At 37.3% G+C, this 23,574-nt stretch overlaps 1 protein-coding gene across 1 annotated transcript in view; it reads left to right on the forward strand.

Moving 5' to 3' along the window:
- HEPACAM (hepatic and glial cell adhesion molecule) overlaps positions 1 to 23,574 on the forward strand; it is a 338,475-nt gene that overhangs the window by 309,432 nt on the left and 5,469 nt on the right. The gene's annotated exons all lie outside the window — the stretch shown is intronic.

Consider the following 23,574-nt stretch of genomic DNA (forward strand, 5'->3'; position numbering starts at 1 on the left):
AGTCCTTACACCAATTCTGAGATACATCTTGGTCGAACTCTTCAGGGAATGCTTGCCTTTGAAAATTGAATGTATTTTTCGCTTTTCAGATTCTGGGGAACATGAATATGTGTTTCCCTTGCAAATCTGAGCGGTGTGTCAATAGTGATGTGTCCTGGCTGAATTGAGTCCTTACACCAATACGGAGATACAGCTTGGTCTAATCCTCAGGGTAAGTTCGCTGTGGAAAGTTGAATGGGTTTTGGGCTTTTCAGACTGTGGGGAACAGAAATATGTGTTTCTTTTGCAAATCTGTGAAAAGCCCAAAACACAATCAATTTTCAACAGAGAACTTACCCTGAGGAGTTAGACCAAGCTATATCTCAGAATTACAAGTAGAATTCAATTCAGCCAGAAAACGTATCTTTTGACACAGAGGTCAGAATTGCAAAAGAAACACATATTCATATTCCTCAGAGTCTGAAAAGCCCACAACACATTTAATTTTCAAAGGCAAGCTTTCCCTGAAGAGTTAGACCAAGCTGTATCTCAAAATTGTCTTTTACTTGGAATTCTGAGATACAGCTTGGTCTAACTCCTCAGGGTAAGGTCTCTGTTGAAAATTGAATGTGTTTTGGGCTTTTCACAGAGCTGAGATTTGCCAATGAAATACAGATTCATCCTCCCCAGAATCTGAAAAGCGAAAAGACATTCAATTTTTAAAGGTGAGCTTTCCCTGAGGAGTAAGACCAAGTTTTATGTCAGAATTGGTGTAAGGACTCAATTCAGCCCGAAAACTTAACTGTTGGCACAGAGCTCAGATTTGCCAATGAAATAAATATTCACGTTCCCCAGAATCTAAAAAACGAAAACACATTTAATTTTCAAAGACCAAGAATTACAAGTAAAACTCTGTTTAGCCAGAAAATGTAACTGTTGACACAGAGCTCAGATTTGCGAAAGAAACACATATTCATGCCCCTTGGAGTCTGAAAAACCCACAACACATTAGGAGTTCGACGAAGCTGTATCTCAGAATTGGCAGTAGGACTCAATTTAGCCAGAAAAAGTAATTGTTGGCACAGAGCTCAGATTTGCAGAGGAAACACATATTCTTGTTCCTCACAGTGTGAAAAGCCCAAAACATTCAATTTTTAAAAGGCGAAGTTTACCTGAGAGTTTAGACCAAGCTGTACCTCAAAATTACAAGTAGAACTCAATTCAGCCAGAAAACATATTTTTTGACATAGAGCTCAGATCTGTGATCTCAGACCAATTCTTTTCCCAATCTGAGCTCTGTGCCAACAGTTAAGTTTTCTGGCTGAAATTGACTCCTTACACCAATTCTGAGATACATCTTGGTCGAACTCTTCAGGGAATGCTTGCCTTTGAAAATTGAATGTGTTTTGGGCTTTTCGGACTGAGGAATATGAATATGTGTTTCTTTTGCAACTCTGAGCTCTATGTCAAAAGATATGTTTTCTAGCTGAATTGTGTTTTACTTGGAATTCTGAGATATAGCTTGGTCTAACTCCTCAGGGTAAGTTCTCTGTTGAAAATTGAATGTGTTTTGGGATTTTCACAGAGCTCAGATTTCCCAATGAAATACAGATTCATGTTCCCCAGAATCTGAAAAGCGAAAAATACATTCAATTTTCAAAGGCGAGCTTCCCTGAGGAGTTAGACCAAGCTGTACCTCAAAATTACAAGTAGAAGTCAATTCAGCCAGAAAACATATTTTTGACACAGAGCTCAGATCTGTGATCTCAGACCAATTCTTTTCCAAATCTGAGCTCTGTGCCAACAGTTAAGTTTTCTGGCTGAAATTGACTCCTTACACCAATTCTGAGATACATCTTGGTTGAACTCTTCAGGGAATGCTTGCCTTTGAAAATTGAATGTATTTTTCGCTTTTCAGATTCTGGGGAACATGAATATGTGTTTCCCTTGCAAATCTGAGCGGTGTGTCAATAGTGATGTGTCCTGGCTGAATTGAGTCCTTACACCAATACGGAGATACAGCTTGGTCTAATCCTCAGGGTAAGTTCGCTGTGGAAAGTTGAATGGGTTTTGGGCTTTTCAGACTGTGGGGAACAGAAATATGTGTTTCTTTTGCAAATCTGTGAAAAGCCCAAAACACATTCATTTTTCAACAGAGAACTTACCCTGAGGAGTTAGACCAAGCTATATCTCAGAATTACAAGTAGAATTCAATTCCGCCAGAAAACGTATCTTTTGACACAGAGCTCAGATCTGTGTTCTCAGACCAATTCTTTTCCAAATCTGAGCTCTGTGTCAAAAGTTACCTTTTCTGGCTGAATTGAGTCCAACCACCAATTTTGAGATACAGCTTGGTCTAACTCTTGAAGGAAAGCTTGCCTTTGAAAATTAAATGTGTTGTGGGCTTTTCAGACTCTGAGGAATATGAATATGTGTTTCTTTTGCAATTCTGAGCTCTATGTCAAAATATATGTTTTCTGGCTTAATTGTGTTTTACTTGGAATTCTGAGATACAGCTTGGTCTAACTCCTCAGGGTAAGTTCTCTGTTGAAAATTGAATGTGTTTTGGCTTTTCACAGAGCTCAGACTTGCCAATGAAATACAGATTCATGTTCCCCAGAATCTGAAAAGCGAAAAGACATTCAATTTTCAAAGGTGAGCTTTCCCTGAGGAGTAAGATGTGTCCTGGCTGAATTGAGTCCTTACACCAATACGGAGATACAGCTTGGTCTAATCCTCAGGGTAAGTTCGCTGTGGAAAGTTGAATGGGTTTTGGGCTTTTCAGACTGTGGGGAACAGAAATATGTGTTTCTTTTGCAAATCTGTGAAAAGCCCAAAACACATTCAATTTTCAACAGAGAACTTACCCTGAGGAGTTAGACCAAGCTATATCTCAGAATTACAAGTAGAATTCAATTCCGCCAGAAAACGTATCTTTTGACACAGAGCTCAGATCTGTGTTCTCAGACCAATTCTTTTCCAAATCTGAGCTCTGTGTCAAAAGTTACCTTTTCTGGCTGAATTGAGTCCAACCACCAATTTTGAGATACAGCTTGGTCTAACTCTTCAGGGAAAGCTTGCCTTTGAAAATTAAATGTGTTGTGGGCTTTTCACAGAGCTCAGATTTGCCAATGAAATACAGATTCATGTTCCCCAGAATCTGAAAAGCGAAAACACATTTAATTTTCAAAGGAGAAGAATTACAAGTAAAACTCTATTCAGAAAATGTAACTGTTGACACAGAGCTCAGATTTGCAAAGGAAACACGTATTCATGTTCCTCAGAGTTGTGAAAAGCCCAAAACACATTCAATTTTCAAAGGCGAGCTTTCCCTGAGGAGTAAGACCAAGTTTTATCTCAGAATTGTTGTAAGAACTCAATTCAGCCCGAATACTTAACTGTTGGCACAGAGCTCAGATTTGCCAATGAAATAAATATTCATGTTCCCCAGAATCTGAAAAACGAAAACACATTCAATTTTCAAAGACCAAGAATTACAAGGCAAACTCTATTTAGCCAGAAAATGTAACTGTTGACACAGAGCTCAGATTTGCAGAAGAAACACTCATGCCCCTTGGAGTCTGAAAAGCCCACAACACATTAGGAGTTCGACGAAGCTGTATCTCAGAATTGGCAGTAGGACTCAACTAAGCCAGAAAAAGTAATTGTTGGCACAGAGCTCAGATTTGCAGAGGAAACACATATTCTTGTTCCTCACAGTGTGAAAAGCCCAAAACACATTCAATTTTCAAAGGCGAAGTTTACCTGAGAGTTTAGACCAAGCTGTACCTCAAAATTACAAGTAGAACTCAATTCAGCCAGAAAACATATTTTTTGACACACTCAGATCTGTGATCTCAGACCAATTCTTTTCCAAATCTGAGCTCTGTGCCAACAGTTAAGTTTTCTGGCTGAAATTTACTCCTTACACCAATTCTGAGATACATCTTGGTCGAACTCTTCAGGGAATGCTTGCCTTTGAAAATTAAATGTGTTTTGGGCTTTTCGGACTGAGGAATATGAATATGTGTTTCTTTTGCAACTCTGACCTCTGTGTCAAAAGATATGTTTTCTGGCTGAATTGTGTTTTACTTGGAATTCTGAGATACAGCTCAAGGAAGGTCGCCTTTGAAAATTGAATGTATTTTTCGCTTTTCAGATTCTGGGGAACATGAATATGTGTTTCCCTTGCAAATCTGAGCGGTGTGTCAATAGTGATGTGTCCTGGCTGAATTGAGTCCTTACACCAATACGGAGATACAGCTTGGTCTAATCCTCAGGGTAAGGTCGCTGTGGAAAGTTGAATGGGTTTTGGGCTTTTCAGACTGTGGGGAACAGAAATATTTGTTTCTTTTGCAAATCTGTGAAAAGCCCAAAACACAATCAATTTTCAACAGAGAACTTACCCTGAGGAGTTAGACCAAGCTATATCTCAGAATTACAAGTAGAATTCAATTCCGCCAGAAAACGTATCTTTTGACACAGAGCTCAGATCTGTGTTCTCAGACCAATTCTTTTCCAAATCTGAGCTCTGTGTCAAAAGTTACCTTTTCTGGCTGAAATTGACTCCTTACACCAATTTTGAGAAACAGCTTGGTCTAACTCTTCAGGGAAAGCTTGCCTTTGAAAATTAAATGTGTTGTGGGCTTTTCAGACTCTGAGGAATATGAATATGTGTTTCTTTTGCAATTCTGACCTCTGTGTCAAAATATATGTTTTCTGGCTGAATTGTGTTTTACTTGGAATTCTGAGATACAGCTTAGTCTAACTCCTCAGGGTAAGTTCTCTGTTGAAAATTGAATGTGTTTTGGCTTTTCACAGAGCTCAGACTTGCCAATGAAATACAGATTCATGTTCCCCAGAATCTGAAAAGCGAAAAGACATTCAATTTTCAAAGGTGAGCTTTCCCTGAAGAGTAAGATGTGTCCTGGCTGAATTGAGTCCTTACACCAATACGGAGATATACAGCTTGGTCTAATCCTCAGGGTAAGTTCGCTGTGGAAAGTTGAATAGGTTTTGGGCTTTTCAGACTGTGGGGAACAGAAATATGTGTTTCTTTTGCGAATCTGTGAAAAGCCCAAAACACATTCAATTTTCAACAGAGAACTTACCCTGAGGAGTTAGACCAAGCTATATCTCAGAATTACAAGTAGAATTCAATTCCGCCAGAAAACGTATCTTTTGACACAGAGCTCAGATCTGTGTTCTCAGACCAATTCTTTTCCAAATCTGAGCTCTGTGTCAAAAGTTACCTTTTCTGGCTGAATTGAGTCCAACCACCAATTTTGAGATACAGCTTGGTCTAACTCTTCAGGGAAAGCTTGCCTTTGAAAATTAAATGTGTTGTGGGCTTTTCACAGAGCTCAGATTTGCCAATGAAATACAGATTCATGTTCCCCAGAATCTGAAAAGCGAAAACACATTTAATTTTCAAAGACCAAGAATTACAAGGCAAACTCTATTTAGCCAGAAAATGTAACTGTTGACACAGAGCTCAGATTTGCAGAAGAAACACTCATGCCCCTTGGAGTCTGAAAAGCCCACAACACATTAGGAGTTCGACGAAGCTGTATCTCAGAATTGGCAGTAGGACTCAACTAAGCCAGAAAAAGTAATTGTTGGCACAGAGCTCAGATTTGCAGAGGAAACACATATTCTTGTTCCTCACAGTGTGAAAAGCCCAAAACACATTCAATTTTCAAAGGCGAAGTTTACCTGAGAGTTTAGACCAAGCTGTACCTCAAAATTACAAGTAGAACTCAATTCAGCCAGAAAACATATTTTTTGACACAGAGCTCAGATCTGTGATCTCAGACCAATTCTTTTCCAAATCTGAGCTCTGTGCCAACAGTTAAGTTTTCTGGCTGAAATTGACTCCTTACACCAATTCTGAGATACATCTTGGTCGAACTCTTTAGGGAATGCTTGCCTTTGAAAGTTAAATGTGTTTTGGGCTTTTCGGACTGAGGAATATGTATATGTGTTTCTTTTGCAACTCTGACCTCTGTGTCAAAAGATATGTTTTCTGGCTGAATTGTGTTTTACTTGGAATTCTGAGATACAGCTTGGTCTAACTCCTCAAGGAAGGTCGCCTTTGAAAATTGAATGTATTTTTCGCTTTTCAGATTCTGGGGAACATGAATATGTGTTTCCCTTGCAAATCTGAGCGGTGTGTCAATAGTTATGTGTCCTGGCTGAATTGAGTCCTTACACCAATACGGAGATACAGCTTGGTCTAATCCTCAGGGTAAATTCGCTATGGAAAGTTGAATGGGTTTTGGGCTTTTCAGACTGTGGGGAACAGAAATATGTGTTTCTTTTGCAAATCTGTGAAAAGCCCAAAACACATTCAATTTTCAACAGAGAACTTACCCTGAGGAGTTAGACCAAGCTATATCTCAGAATTACAAGTAGAATTCAATTCAGCCAGAAAACGTATCTTTTGACACAGATTTGCAAAAGAAACACTCATGGAGTCCGAAAAGCCCAAAAAACATTCAGTTTTCAAAGGCGAACTTTCCCTGAGGAGTTAGACCAAGCTATATCTCAGAATTACATTAGAAGTCTGAATAGCCCAAAAACACATTCAATTTTGAAAGGCAAGCATTCCCTGAAGACCAAGCTGTATATCCCAATTGGTGAAAGGACTCAATTTCAGCCAGAAAACTTAACTGTTGGCACAGAGCTCAGATTTGGAAAAGAATTGGAAGAGATTTGGAAAAGATCTGGGCTCTATGTCAAAAAACATGTTTTCTGGCTGAATTGACTTCTACTTGTAATTTTGAGGTACAGCTTGGTCTAACTCTTCAGGGAAAGCTTGCCTTTGAAAATTAAATGTGTTTTGGGCTTTTCAGACGCTGAGAATCATGAATATGTGTTTCCTTTGCAAATTTTAGCTCTATGTCAAAATATATGTTTTCTGGCTGAATTGTGTTTTGGAATTCTGAGATACAGCTTGGTCTAACTCCTCAGGGTAAGGTCTCTGTTGAAAATTGAATGTGTTTTGGGCTTTTCACAGAGCTCAGATTTGCCAATGAAATACAGATTCATCTTCCCCAGAATCTGAAAAGCGAAAAGACATTCAATTTTCAAAGGTGAGTTTCCCTGAGGAGTAAGACCAAGTTTTATGTCAGAATTGGTGTAAGGACTCAATTCAGCCCGAAAACTTAACTGTTGGCACAGAGCTCAGATTTGCCAATGAAATAAATATTCACGTTCCCCAGAATCTGAAAAACGAAAACACATTCAATTTTCAAAGACCAAGAATTACAAGTAAAACTCTATTTAGCCAGAAAATGTAACTGTTGACACAGAGCTCAGATTTGCGAAAGAAACACATATTCATGCCCCTTGGAGTCTGAAAAACCCACAACACATTAGGAGTTCGACGAAGCTGTATCTCAGTATTGGCAGTCGGACTCAGTTTAGCCAGAAAACGTAATTGTTGGCAGAGAGCTCATATTTGCAGAGGAAACACATTTTCTTGTTCCTCAGTCCGAAAAGCCCAAAACACATTTAATTTTCAAAGGCAAGCATTCCCTGAAGAGTTCGACCAAGATGTATCTCAGAATTGGTGTAAGGAGTCAATTTCAGCCAGAAAACTTAACTGTTGGCACAGAGCTCAGATTTGGAGCTGTACTTCAAAATTACAAGTAGAACTCAATTCAGTCAGAAAACATATTTTTTGACACAGAGCTGAGATTTGTGATCTCAGACCTATTCTTTTCCAAATCTGAGCTCTGTGCCAACAGTCAAGTTTTCTGGTTGAAATTGAGTCCTTTCACCAATTGGGATATACAGCTTGGTCTTCAGGGAATGCTTGCCTTTGAAAATTGAATGTGTTTTGGGCTTTTCAGACTGAGAATCATGAATATGTGTTCCCGTTGCAGATCTGAGTTCTGTGTTAAAAGTTACGTTTTCTGGCTGAATTGAGTCCTTTCACCAATTGGGATATAGAGCTTGGTCTAACTCTTCAGGGAAAGCTTGCCTTTCAAAATTAAATGTGTTGAGGGGTTTTCAGACTCTGAGGAATATGAATAAGTGTTTCTTTTGCAACTCTGAGCTCTATGTCAAAAGATATGTTTTCTAGCTGAATTGTGTTTTACTTGGAATTCTGAGATATAGCTTGGTCTAACTCCTCAGGGTAAGTTCTCTGTTGAAAATTGAATGTGTTTTGGGATTTTCAGACTGTGGGGAACAGAAATATATGTTTCTTTTGCAAATCTGTGAAAAGCCCAAAACACATTCAATTTTCAACAGAGATCTTACCCTGAGGAGTTAGACCAAGCTATATCTCAGAATTACAAGTAGAATTCAATTCAGCCAGAAAACGTATCTTTTGACACAGATTTGCAAAAGAAACACTCATGCCCCTTGGAGTCTGAAAAGCCCAAAAAACATTCAGTTTTCAAAGGCGAACTTTCCCTGAGGAGTTAGACCAAGCTATATTTCAGAATTACAAGTAGAAGTCTGAATAGCCCAAAAACACATTCAATTTTGAAAGGCAAGCATTCCCTGAAGACCAAGCTGTATATCCCAATTGGTGAAAGGGCTCAATTTCAGCCAGAAAACTTAACTGTTGGCACAGAGCTCAGATTTGGAAAAGAATTGGAAGAGATTTGGAAAAGATCTGGGCTCTATGTCAAAAAACATGTTTTCTGGCTGAATTGTGTTTTACTTGGAATTCTGAGATACAGCTTGGTCTAACTCCTCAGGGTAAGGTCTCTGTTGAAAATTGAATGTGTTTTGGGCTTTTCACAGAGCTCAGATTTGCCAATGAAATACAGATTCATCTTCCCCAGAATCTGAAAAGCGAAAAGACATTCAATTTTCAAAGGTGAGCTTTCCCTGAGGAGTAAGACCAAGTTTTATGTCAGAATTGGTGTAAGGACTCAATTCAGCCCGAAAACTTAACTGTTGGCACAGAGCTCAGATTTGCCAATGAAATAAATATTCACGTTCCCCAGAATCTGAAAAACGAAAACACATTCAATTTTCAAAGGCAAGTTTCCCTGAAGAGTTAGACCAAGCTGCATCTCAAAATTGGTGGGTGGACTCCATTCAGCCAGAAAACGTACCTTTTGACACAGAGCTCAGATTTGCAAAGGAAACACATATTCATGATTCTAAGAGTCTGAAAAGCCCAAAACACATTCAATTTTCAACGGCAAGCATTCCCTGAAGACCAAGCTGTATATCCCAATTGGTGAAAGGACTCAATTTCAGCCAGAAAACTTAACTGTTGGCACAGAGCTCAGATTTGGAAAAGAATTGGTCTGAGATCACAGATCTGAGCTCTGTGTCAAGAATTACAAGTAAAACTCTATTTAGCCAGAAAATGTAACTGTTGACACAGAGCTCAGATTTGCAAAGGAAACCCATATATTCATGTTCCTCAGAGTAGTGAAAAGCCCTGTGTCAAAAGATATGTTTTCTGGCTGAATTGTGTTTTACTTGGAATTCTGAGATACAGCTTGGTCTAACTCCTCAGGGTAAGTTAAGTTCTCTGTTGAAAATTGAATGTGTTATGGATTTTTCACAGAGCTCAGATTTGCCAATGAAAAGCGAAAACACATTCAATTTTCAAAGGTGAGCTTTCCCTGAAGAGTAAGACCGTATCTCAGAATGGGTGTAAGGACTCAATTCAGTCAGAAAACTTAATTGTTGGCACAGAGCTCAGATTTGCAAAAGAAACACATATTCATGCCCCTTGGAGTCTGAAAAGCCCAAAACCCATTCAATTTTCAAAGGCAACCTTTCCCTGAAGAGTTAGACCAAGCTGTACCTCAAAATTACAAGTAGAATTCAGCCAGAAAACATATTTTTTGACACAGAGATCAGATTTGTGATCTCAGACCAATTCTTTTCCAAATCTGTGCCAACAGTTAAGTTTTCTGGCTGAAATTGAGTCCTTTCACCAATTCTGAGATACAGCTTGGTCTAACACCTCAGGGTAAGATATCTGAAAAGCCCAAAACACATTTAATTTTCAAAGGCAAGCTTTCCCTGAAGAGTTAGATCAAGCTGTATATCCCAATTGGTGACAGGACTCAATTTCAGCCAGAAAACTTAACTGTTGGAACAGAGCTCAGATTTGGAAAAGAATTGGTCTGAGATCACAGATCTGAGTTCTGTGTCAAGAATTACAAGTAAAACTCTATTTAACCGGAAAATGTAACTGTTGACACAGAGCTCAGAGTTGCAAAAGAAACACATATTCATGATTCTCAGAGTCTGAAAAGCCCACAACACATTTAATTTTCAAAGGCAAGTTTCCCTGAAGAGTTAGACCAAGCTGCATCTCAAAATTGGTGGTTGGACTCCATTCAGCCAGAAAACGTAACTTTTGACACAGAGCTCAGATTTGCAAAGGAAACACATATTCATGATTCTCAGAGTCTGAAAAGCCCAAAACACATTCAATTTTCAACGGCAAGCATTCCCTGAAGACCAAGCTATATATCCCAATTGGTGAAAGGACTCAATTTCAGCCCGAAAACTTAACTGTTGGCACAGAGCTCAGATTTGGAAAAGAATTGGTCTGAGATCACAGATCTGAGTTCTGTGTCAAGAATTACAAGTAAAACTCTATTTAGCCAGAAAATGTAACTGTTGACACAGAGCTCAGATCTGCAAAGGAAACACATATATTCATGTTCCTCAGAGTAGTGAAAAGCCCTGTGTCAAAACATATATTTTCTGGCTGAATTGTGCTTTACTTGGAGTTCTGAGATACAGCTTGGTCTAACTCCTCAGGGTAAGTTCTCTGTTGAAAATTGAATGTGTTATGGGCTTTTCACAGAGCTCAGATTTTCCAATGAAATACAGATTCATGTTCCCCAGAATCTGAAAAGCGAAAACACATTCAATTTTCTTTTTTTTATTGAAAAAGTTTTCAAATACAAATTTCCCCCCCCTTTTTTCCCCCTCCCCCTCCCGCTCCCTAACCCCCCTCCCCACCCATCCCCCCCTGTGACTTCTTCATAACAAAAAAAAACCTAATTCATAATAGATTACTTACTCCCTCCTCTAAATATTGACCTTTACTTACTAAAAATATTATTAATATTATAACATCCCCCTTTATCCATACATTTCTGAAAAGAGTAAAGAAAGAAAGAAAAAAAAGACATTATAGTATAACATTATAGAATAACTTCTCCACTTAACTATACAATAAGTCCTACTTTAACATTTAATCTTCTATATATATTACTATAACATTTCAAAGCGGCCTTCCCCATAAAATCTAGTTTAACATTTATTCCACTCTATCCATTTCCTCCACTCCCCTAAATATATCACTTAAAAATCCCTTTTCTTAGACTAATCAATCTACTAACTAGCTTATTCACCCACTATCATGCAAAATTACCATACACAACTTTTCTTAATATCTTTGATTCACTGCCCACACTACTTAAAAATATATGTCTATATTTTCCATTATATCTAAATAAAAAAAAAGAAAAGACAATGACTTTAAATTTATAATCCATATAGTATCTTCTTTGAGGTCTTTCCACTGGATTGGTAAAACCAACATCCATAATCGGGTAACATAGCTTGCTGGTGCAACAGTCTATTCAGGATCTTCAATCATATCTGCCCCCATCAGTAGTAAATATCTTCTTATATGTATAAAAGTAAAAAAACAACCACCCGAGTGACATTATAATTATATTCCATATAGTAATAATTATGGGTTTCATCAGGATTATTAATTCCCATCATCGTAGTTGGTAACAACCCGATCTGCTGCATGCCCCAGCATAATTCTCTTGCCTTGTGATTCAAGATAATATAATATGTTTATCAACACAAAAAGAAATTCCAAAGTGGATAATTCAAATCCATCAGGTTAAGGCTCGTTTCATGTCCCCAAATTACGGCCATGCAGAGATCTGCCACAATCCTCAGGATGATATTAACCAATACGTCGCCTCTTCCATGTTTACACATAATCATTCATATTTTAAAGTCACTGGCTTCACTGTTGCCTGATTTAGAAATTTCTATTTTTATGCCACCTATTTCTTTTTTTTTTCTTTTCTTTTTGTGGGTTTGGTTTCCATCCTGGTTTCCTTTCTACAAATTGTGTATCATCTGGTCGGTTTTTATTCTGCTTTGTAGATTGGTCTTGCTGATTTTGTTTTTGTATCTCATGTTTCTTTTTTATCCCTTGTATATCCCCTAATTGGTTTCCATGCTTATCCTTGCCTTGATAAGTCATCACATTAAGGTTAGATGCCACTTCTCTCAAATTTGTAGATAGTCCAGCTGGGGTATCCAATAAATCCAAAGGCAATTCATCTGGTACAGTCTCTGTAATTCGATATTTTACCTTTATTTCCGGCTCCTTCTGCTTATCCTGTATTATACCTGAAGATGTTAAGTTCATTTTCAACCTATTTTGATAAAATTCTTCCGCTCTTTCAACAGTATTTAGCTGATATCTTTCTCCTTGATATCTAAATATAATACCAACTGGGGCGTCCCACCTGAATGGAATATTTCTCTTTTTTAACTCAATCACCAGAAAACCAAATTTCTTCCTTTCCATCAATATCTTAGGTGGGATTCTGTTCCCCAGAATCTGAAAAGCGAAAAGACATTCAATTTTCAAAGGTGAGCTTTCCCTGAGGAGTAAGACCATATCTCAGAATGGGTGTAAGGACTCAATTCAGTCAGAAAACTTAATTGTTGGCACAGAGCTCAGATTTGCAAAAGAAACACATATTCATGCCCCTTGGAGTCTGAAAAGCCCAAAACCCATTCAATTTTCAAAGGCAACCTTTCCCTGAAGAGTTAGACCAAGCTGTACCTCAAAATTACAAGTAGAATTCAGCCAGAAAACATTTTTCTGACAGAGAGATAAGATTTGTGATCTCAGACCAATTCTTTTCCAAATCTGAGCTCTGTGCCAACAGTTAAGTTTTTGGGCTGAAATTGAGTCCTTTCACCAATTGTGATATACAGCTTGGTCTTCAGGGAATGCTTGCCTTTGAAAATTGAATGTGTTTTGGGCTTTTCAGACTCTGAGAATCATGAATATGTGTTCCCTTTGCAAATCTGAGCTCTGTGTAAATAGTTATGTTTTCGGGCTGAATTGAGTCCTTACACCAATACAGCTTGGTCTAACTCTTCAGGGAATGCTTGCCTTTGAAAATTAAATGTGTTTTGGGCTTTTCAGACTCTGAGGAAGATGAATATGTGTTTCTTTTTCAACTCTGACCTCTGTGTCAAAAGATATGTTTTCTGGCTGAATTGAGTCCAACCACCAATTTTGAGATGCAGTTTGGTCTAACGCTTCAGGGAAAGCTTGCCTTTTAAAATTAAATGTGTTTTGGGCTTTTCAGACTCAGGAATATGAGTATGTGTTTCTTTTGCAACTCTGAGCTCTGTGTTAAAAGATAATGTTTTCTGGATGAATTGTGTTTTACTTGGAATTCTGAGATACAGCTTGGTCTAACGCAGGGTAAGTTCTCTGTTGAAAATTGAATGTGTTTTGGGCTTTTCACAGAGCTCAGATTTGCAAAAGAAACACATGTTTCTGTTTCCCACAGTCTGAATAGCCCAAAACACATTCGATTTTCAAAAGCGAACTTTCCCTGAGGATTAAGACCAAGCTGTATCTCAAAATTGGTGGTTGGACTCAATTCAGCCAGAAAACGTAACTTTTGACACAGAGCTCAGATTTGCCAATGAAATACATATTCATGTTCCCCAGAATCTGAAAAGCGAAAAACACATTCAATTTTCTTTTTTTTATTGAAAAAGTTTTAAAACAATACACATTTTCCCCAAAACCCCCCCTCCCAATCCCCCTCCCCCTCCCCGACTTCCCAGAGCAGAACACAAGGTATTTCTATTGACCTTTAACAATAAACTAAATTGCATAACCAATCATTAAACTAACACCCCTAAAAAAAATTTTCTTAACCCCCCATATATAAAATCCTATTTTTTAAACATAATACTTCTAATATCACTTATATAACACTTATACAAATAAAAGAAATCATTCATAAGTTATTTGATATTTTTGGGTCTGATACTTATTTTGTATATAATCAATCCATCTTCTCCAATCCTGTATGTACCTTTCTTGTGTATGATCCTTCAGATATGTTGAAATTTTAGCCATTTCAGCTAAATTAGTTACTTTCAATATCCAGTCATCAATAGTAGGCAAAAAGTCCTTCTTCCAGTGTTGTGCTACCAACAATCTTGCTGCTGTTATCAAATTCAAAATCAATTTAGTCTCTGCAACTGTACAGTCCGTAGTTATACCCAATAAGAACAACTGTGGAGTAAATTTCAGTCTCTTTTTAAAAATATTCTGCATCACCCACCAAATCTTTATCCAAAATGCTTTGATTTTACTACAAGTCCACCATATATGATAATAAGTTGCATCATCAGTCACATCTCCAACATTTAGCTCGCACATTAGAATACATACATGATAATTTTTTAGGATCTAAATGCCATCTATAAAACATTTTATAAAAAATTTCTCTTAGATTTTGTGCTTGTGTAAATTTCACATTTCTAATCCAAATCTTTTCCCAAGTCTCCATCATTACTGGCTCTTGAAAATTTTGTGCCCATTTAATCATACAGTCTTTAACCAATTCTGTCTCAGAATCTATTTCCAATAAAACGTTATACAACCTTTTAATATGCATTTGTTTTTGATCTCTAATTTGTTTTACCAAATTCTCCTCATTTTGCACAAAGCCAGTTTTTTGATCTTCCTTCCATCTAGCTTGAAGTTGACCATACTGAAACCATGTATAAATTATACCTTCTTCTCTCAGTATATCTAATGATTTCAAATACATTACCCCCCCTTTCCATAATAAGAAGCTCTTTGTAGGTAATCACCTCCTGTTTTTGTTCTGTACTTATATTTTCTATTGCATGTCTAGGATTTGCCCATAAAGGTATCTTATAGTTTAACTTATATTGATATTTTTTCCAAACCCTTAACAAAGCATTTCTTAATATATGAACCTTAAATACTTTATCCACTTTTTTATCATATAACAAATAAGCATGCCATCCATATAACAAATCATAACCTTCTAAATTCAAAATTCTCCCCTCAGTTAAATTAAACCAATCACTAATTTGTGATAAGACCGCTGCTTCATAATATAATCTTAAATTAGGCATTTTAAGACCCCCTCTTTCACGTGTATCTTGTATAATTTTCATTTTTATTCTGGGTTTTTTCCCAGCCCAAATAAAAATATTAACACCTTTCTGCCATTCTCTCAGATTTTCATCTTTCTTAAGCACAGGTAACATTTGGAACAAAAATAAAAATCTAGGTAAAACATTCATTTTAATTGCTGCAATTCTACCCAATAAAGACAACTGTAATTTTTTCCAATTTTCCATATCCTTCTGTACCTTCTGCCAAAGTACCTCATAATTGTTTTTGTATAATTTTGTGTTTGAAGCTACTATGTATACCCCTAAATATTTAACCTTTTTAACTATTTCAAAATCTGTTAATCTTACTAGTTTATCTCTTTCAAGTTTAGTCATATTTTTAACTATCATCTTTGTCTTATGTGAATTAACTCTAAATCCTGATACTTTCCCGTACCGATCAATTATATCCAATATATATGGAACTGACTCTATAGGTTGGGATAAGGTAATAACGAAGTCATCTGCAAATGCTCTTAATCTATAATCTTGTTGTCTAATTACAATACCCTTCAACTTTTCTGAGTCACGTATCTTATTCAATAGTACCTCCAGAGTCAAAATAAATAATAGTGGGGACAGAGGACACCCCTGCCTTGTTCCTTTCTCAATTTTAAAAGCCTCTGTTAAACCTCCATTAATTATAATTTGTGCGGTTTGCTGCTGGTATATCGCTCTAATTGATTGTGAAAAGTATTCCCCAAAGTGCATTTTCTCTATTATTTTAAACAAAAATTGCCAGTTCAAATGATCAAATGCCTTCTCTGCATCCAAAAATATAAATGCTGCAGGAACTTGGTTATTTTTTTCCAAATATTCCAGTAAATTTACAATTTGTCTAACATTATATCTCATTTGTCTCCCTTTTATAAACCCTGATTGATCATTGTGAATTATTTGTTGCATAACTGGCATTAATCTATTAGCTAATATTTTAGCAAAAATCTTATAATCAGTATTCAGAAGTGAAATTGGCCTGAAATTCTCAGGTTTAATGGAATTTTGATCCTCCTTTGGAATTAGTGAGACAAAGGCTGTTTTCCAAGAAGGTGGTACTCCTCCTCCTACTTGTATTTTATTAAATAAAATTTTGAGTGGTTCTAACATTTCAGATTGTAAATGTTTATAATAAACAGCTGTTAGTCCATCTGTTCCTGGAGCCTTACCTATTTTTAATTGTTTAATTACCCCAACAATTTCCTCGGAAGTTATTGGCTGATTCAATCTCTCTCTCTGTTCCAGCGTTAGTTCAGGAATCTCCATCTTTAAATATCTATCAATATCGACCTCTTGAATTGCATCTTTAGCATATAACTTTGTGTAGAACTCCAAAAAAGCCTTTTTTATTAAATTCTGTTGATAAATCTCTTTACCTCTAAATTCTATCTTGTCTATAACACGTGATTTCTGTTTTTTCCTCATCGTGTAAGCCAACCATCTCCCAGGTTTATTAGCATTACAAAATGTATTATGTCTGGCATATTGTATACTGGTTGCTACTTGCCCAGCCATTAACATATTAAATTGCTCTCTTAAAATATTAATCATATCTTTTACCTTTTTATCTCCCGGATTAATTATAAGCAATTGTTCTTTCTTTTTAATTTCCTGCTCTATCTCTTTCCGTCTGTTTTGTTGTTTTAATCTATATTTATTATTCAAAAAAATTAATGTTCCTCTCATATATGCCTTACACGCATCCCATACCATCTCCATCGAAGTTCCTTTATTCATATTGTTAATAAAAAATTCTTTCATTTGTTTTTTAAGCTCACACAAGTTATCTTCATATCTAAATAAGTTCTCATTTAACCTCCAAGACCTCCTTTCCCCTCTTTCCTGCTCTAGTTCCACCCAGACCGGGCTATGATCAGTTAAAGTTCTTGGACATATCTTCGTATGCTTCACCCTAGAAAAAAGATCATTTGTGGTTAGTATAAAATCAATCCTAGAAAAAGATTGATGCCTATCTGAAAAAAAAGTAAAATCACTCTCCAAAACATTTCTTTCTTCCAAATGTCTCTAAGCTCCATATCCTCCAAGATATCAAAAAAAGATTTAGGCAACTTAGCACGCATGGAAGTCTTGGAGAGACTTTTTTTATCTTTCTGGGTATTTAATACCCCATTCCAATCACCCATTAAAAGTAAAGATCTATAATCCCATTGTAATATTTTGGTATGTAAAAGTTTGTAAAATTTATCTTGTTGTTGATTAGGTGCATATACTCCAATTACAAGCAGCTTCCCATTCTGTGTTATTAATTCGATTGCAATATATCTACCCTGAGTGTCAGCCTCAATTAAATTGGCCACCAGGCCTCTTTTAACGTATATAACTAGTCCATTTTTCTTTTCTGGTGCTGATGCCACAAAATGTGTACCTAATTTCGAATTTATCAAGTACTTTTGGTCTGAGGATTTAATATGCGTTTCTTGCAAACAAATAACATCGTTCTGAAATTGCTTCAAATAATGAAATATTTTCTTTCTTTTTTGTGGAGAATTTAAACCATTAACATTCCAAGATAGAAATTTATTTGCCATCTCTGGGCGTTCCAAGCTTTGAGAGCATCAGCTGAACCTCCTCCGCCATTTTAGACTTCGGCCTAGCTCCTCCCACTGCTTGCGTTTTTTGGGCTTGTTGAGTTGAATCTTGAGGCTGTTGTGCCAGATGTTGTTTGTAAGTAGCTCTTGTCAATCGTTGATCTTTTGGCAGCTGTATCATCGTTAATGGCTCAAGAGTTGGTGGTGGACCCCCACTCAATAGTGGATCTTCTTCCAGATTGGCTCCTCCAGCTAATGCTTGAGCATAAGTTTGTGATTGCCCTCCGTCTTTCTCTTGTTGTATAATTTCCATTTGCTTTCTAGCACCCCCTGGTGAGGGTGGCCTTCCCGCCTTTAAAACATTGGCGTAAAAATCTTTTGCCTTTCCAACTGTGTTTAAGCGATATCTTTGCCCAGCGTATGTCACTATTATCCCAAATGGAACATCCCATCTGTACTGGAGCTGCTGGTTTCTTAGTTCATTCACCAAAAAACCAAACTGCTTTCTGTCTCTTAACATTTTAGGAGGAAGCTCTTTCAGGACCACCAACTCTTGTCCCTCCACTTTAATCTTGTTTCTATAAGAAGCTTGCAAAATATCATTTCTGACTCTCCTTGTTGTGAAATAAATCACCACATCTCTTGGTAGCTGCTTTTGTTTTGCCAGCCAGGAGTTAACCCTGTAAATTTTGTCCACTTGAATTGCCACATCTTCTGGCCTTTCTGAGATCAGCTCTGCTAAAGCATTGGAGCAAACATCTTTTAAGTTTTCACCACTCTTTTCTTTCAAGCCTCTCAGCCTCAGGGCAAATTCCATTGATCTGTATTGTAACATAACCATTTCATCATCCATTTTTTCTGTTTGTATCATAACCTCTCCTACTTTAGTTGCAAGCTCCAAGTTAGCATCATCAATTTCCCGTACTCTCTCCTCAATCTTTAACATATGAGTAGCCAGTCCTGAAACTGCAAAAACAATGTCATCTCTTATTTCATTATGTTTTTCCTCCACCACACTTGTAAGATTCTTTAACTCCTCTGAGAATTCTTTCATCATTTCTGTCTGGTTATTCAGGGCACCCATTATAAATTCTTTAAGGTCTTGTGACTGTGTGTCAGCCGGAAGTTGTTGTTTTTGAGTCACTACAGGAGAACCTCCTCCCCCTTTAGAAGTTGGTGGCTTTAGTTGTTTAGCAGCCATTTTATTTTTAAAAAAAGTTTTTTCCTTTTGCAGCCACAGAATCTTATAAACAGGCTTACAAAATGTATTTCAAAGTTTTTCCAAAATAAACAATCCTCTCTTCAAACTCTGCTCAATCTCCAGCAGTTTACTCTTCAGGCAGAGGGCTCTTAACAAGCAGTTTCCCTTTAAGTTTCACTTTCCCTTCCGCCCATAACAAAGGCTTCCTCTCCAGCCTCCAGCTCAAGAGAGCTCCGTTTGCAACAAAGTATTCACGGAGTTAAGTTCTGTTCCTTTTAAAAAGCTTGCATTCTTGCTTCCGCTCTGTCTGCCTTGATAGAAATCAATAAAACTCACTGTTTGCCGGCAGAATTGGATGCAGACGACTTGCTCTGATAAACAGAGGCACCAGCGATCCGGAGCATTGGGAGGGGTGAACTGGGGAGCTCTCACCCTCCGAGTCCCTGGAGTTAATCCAGTGACTTACGGGGAGCTCTACCCACCCCCTCCGACTCTCCTCTCCTTCTTTGCCCAAAGGAGAGTTTTTTCAAACCGCCGGACAGCTGTTTAGCGCTATCAGGGCGGTTTTAACAGATCGGGTGGCTGGCGGTCTATAGAGACCGTCCTCGTCGGTCTGCGGAGCCACCGGAAGCTCAACACATTCAATTTTCAAAGGTGAGCTTTCCCTGAGGAGTTAGACCAAGGTGTATTTCAGAATTACAAGTAAAACTCTATTTAGCCAGAAAACGTATCTTTTGACACAGAGCTCAGATTTGCAAAGGAAACACCTGTTCATGCCCCTTGGAGTCTGAAAAGGCCGAAACACATTCAATTTTCAAAGGCAACCTTTCCCTGAGGAGTTAGGCGAAGCTGTATCTGAGAATTCGCAGTAGGACTCAATTTCGCCAGAAAACGTAATTGTTGGCACAGAGCTCAGATTTGCAGAGGAAACACATATTCTTGTTCCTCAGAGTGTGAAAAGCCCAAAACACATTCAATTTTCAAAGGCGAAGTTTCCCTGAGGGGTTAGACCAAGCTATATCTCAGAATTCCAAGTAGAACTCAATTCAGCCAGAAAACATATCTTTTGACACAGAGCTCAGATTTGCAAAAGAAACACATATTCATTCCCCTTGGAGTCTGAAAAGCCCAAAACACATTCAATTTTCAAAGGCAACCTTTTCCTGAGGAGTTAGCCGAAGCTGTATCTCAGAATTCGCAGTAGGACTCAATTTAGCCAGAAAACTTAATTGTTGGCACAGAGCTCAGATTTGCAAAAGAAGCACATAGTCTGATAAACCCAAAACACATTCAATTTTCAAAGGCAAGCTTTCCCTGAAGAGTTAGACCAAGCTGTACCTCAAAATTACAAGTAGAACTCAATTCAGCCAGAAAAGATATTTTTTGACACAGAGCTCAACAGTTAAATTTTCTGGCTGAAATTGAGTCCTTACACCAATTCTGAGATACAGCTTGGTCTAACACCTCAGGGAAAGCTTGCCTTTGAAAATTGAATGTGTTTTGGGCTTTTCAGACAGTGGGGAATATGAATGTGTGTTTCCTTTGCAAACCTTAGCTCTGTGTCAACAGTTAAGTTTTCTGGCTGAAATTGAGTCCTTACACCAATTCTGAGATACATCTTGGTCTAACTCTTCAGGGAATGCTTGCCTTTGAAAATTGAATGTGTTTTGGGGTTTTCAGACTCTGAGAATCATGAATATGTGTTTCCTTTGCAAATCTGAGCTCTATGTCAACAGTTACGTTTTCTGGCTGAATTGAGTCCTTTCACCAATTGGGATATACAGCTTGGTCTAACTCTTCAGGGAAAGCTTGCCCATTAAAATTAAATGTGTTTGGGCTTTTCAGACTGTGAGGAATATGAATATGTGTTTCTTTTGCAACTCTGACCTCTGTGTCAAAGGATATGTTTCCTGGCTGAATTGTGTTTTACTTGTAATTTTGAGGTACAGCTTGGTCTAACTCCTCAGGTGTGCATCAAAGTATTGGTACTCATCTTTAAAGCGCTCCATGGCTTAAGGCCTGGGTACCTACGAGACCACCTTCTGCCACCGACAACCTCCCACCAACCAATACGCTCCCACAGAGAGTGTCTCCTCAGGGTGCCGTCGGTCAAACAATGTCGACTGGCGGAAATCCTTCTCTGTGGGGGCACCCGCCCTCTGGAATGAGCTATCCCCAGGAATACGATTGATCCCGAACCTCCATACTTTCTGCCGGGCTCTGAAGACCTTCTTCTTTCAGCAAGCCGGGCTGGCTTAAAATTTTTAATTGTTTTATGGGTAAAGGGTTTTAAATTGGGGAAGCCAAATGGATTTAATTATGTTTTAAATTATTTTAATTTTCATATTGTATGTATTTTAATCCTGGCTGTTCACCGCCCTGAGTCCCTCTGGGAGAAGGGCAGTATAAAAATTTAATAAATTCAATTCAATTCAATTCAATAACAATTAAAATTCCATTCTAATTTTAAAAACTATCAAAAATACAATTATCATTATTATTATTATTATTATTATTATTATTATTATTATTATTATTATTATTATTATTATTATTATTATTATTATTATTATTATTATTCTGTCTACTTTTCCATTCCCATTTATTGATCTACCTCATTTTTATTTGCCAACTTTTACCCCATCATCCTTCATCTTTAACTATCATCTCTAAATCTTTTTTAGCATTCCCTTTTCTAATAATGTTTTGCATGACCCTTTAACTCGCTCTAACCTCTTTTTTATTTTTTTATATATGTTACATTTCATCTTCTGGGTTCCATTTAACTTTTTTTGTTGTGTTTGAACATCCTTCACCAAAGCTTTCACTTGTCTCTTCCAGGTTTTCCCCTTCTTTCCTTTTGCCTGTTCATTTTTTAGGGGGAGTTTTCCCCCTTTCCTCTCAGCTCTTTTTACATTCCCAACCATTTCTATAATGCTCTCTATTTGATTTCTATTTTTTAATATTTTTTCTTCAACATTGTTAATTTCTTGTTTCTCATTTAAATTTCCCTCTTCCAACTTCTCTTCATTTTCTTGTTCTGTATATTTAAATGAATTTTCCATTTCTTTTTGCTGTTAAAGATTCACACATGCTTTTAAACATCAAAAGTAGCTCTTCATACATCTGCAACTCCATTTTATGACAATTTAAAAGGTTACTAATACTTCCCCAATCTATGCACTTAGCCAAAATTTTGTCTGTATAATTTTCTTATATCTCCTCTTCTTTTCTTCTTTTCTTCTTCAATTATTCCTTTGTTTTTTAAAGTTAAAATGTTCTTCTCAATTATTAATTATTGTCCCAATTCAGCAACAGTCAAATCCAGTTATAAAACTATCTTCCAGAAGAGAAGGGAAATAAAACAACCACCCAGATGTAAAACACAGTCACTCCTTAAATATTCTCACAGTGTCCTAATTATCTTCTTCTATACAGCCAAAGTCAAAATTTCCAGCTCCTATTTCTTCTCTTTTGTCTACTTGAATGGAATGTTATAGTGCTTTTTCTTTCCTCCAGTAGATGGCACTCTCCATTTCTACTCCGTTACAATGCAGGCTATTTTATCCAATTGTTTGTCAAAATGTCCAATGATTTTTAAAAGTTCTCTTTATAAATTATTGTTTTCTTCCTAAAATCATTTTTTTCCTTTTAAAAATCTTTTGCTTTTCCCAATTTTCCAAAAACAAGACTTTCTCTTAGTTTCTTTATACTACAGTCCACACCTTCTCTTTTTCCACGATTATGTTTTTTCCCCCAAATGCCAAATAGCTGCTAGTCAAAGCTCAGAAATTCTTTTAAAACTTCAATTTTAATTTTTCTTAGTATAAATTGGCATTTATCTCACTCAGTTCTAGCACACCATCCAATCGCTACTCCTTCACAATTCTTCGGTTTGGTTGTCCCAGCTTCTAGGGGGCCACCATAAGATGGTCGCCACCCCCACTACTGCTTCAGGAGAGCTGTTTCTGTTCCAGCGAGGAAATTGCCAATTCCTCATGGTTCACAAAACGCCTCGCCTTTCTTCACCATCCCTACAAGATGGCTATGGCTCGAAAGCCTCCTGGCAGCGGTTCATCCAGCTGGATTTTGCACGGCTCATCAGAGCTTTCTATTTTCCAGTCTCTTCCCACTGCGACATCAACCGGAAGTTCCATAACTTTCTGTTCTTATTGTTGCGCCAGAGTTAGGTACTTACTATTTCCCCTACAAGAATATGGAGAATAATATCTAAAATAAAACATTATTTTGGTTCAGAAACTTGACCTGATCCAGGCATGACCCTTCCCCCTTCCTTGACAGTATCCTACAAAATAAAAGGGAGCGCAGAAGAATGGAGATGTTTTGTTGGCTACTAAGCTAGAATTGGCAGGTAATGCCAAAGAAGGCAGCCAGGTCTCCATGGATTCTCTAAAACAAGAGCGTGAAATATTGCCTCTAAATAAAACTCAGGAGGTAGTTATAAATCAAGGGTAAGGCCACAGTTGTACAGACTGTAGCCAGATGGCCCTCGATTCTTGCATGGTGTGAACTTCCAGTTCTTCAAGGAAACACGTTATTTTTGGCTACCCCTTGCTATGTAATATTAAGGTGCTAAGGCACTATTTTGAAAGAATAACAGCTTAT

This window comes from Pantherophis guttatus, chromosome 9 (genome assembly GCF_059756535.1).
Source record: "Pantherophis guttatus breed Tessera chromosome 9, ASM5975653v1, whole genome shotgun sequence".
In the NCBI taxonomy this organism is placed as follows: Eukaryota; Metazoa; Chordata; class Lepidosauria; order Squamata; family Colubridae; genus Pantherophis; species Pantherophis guttatus.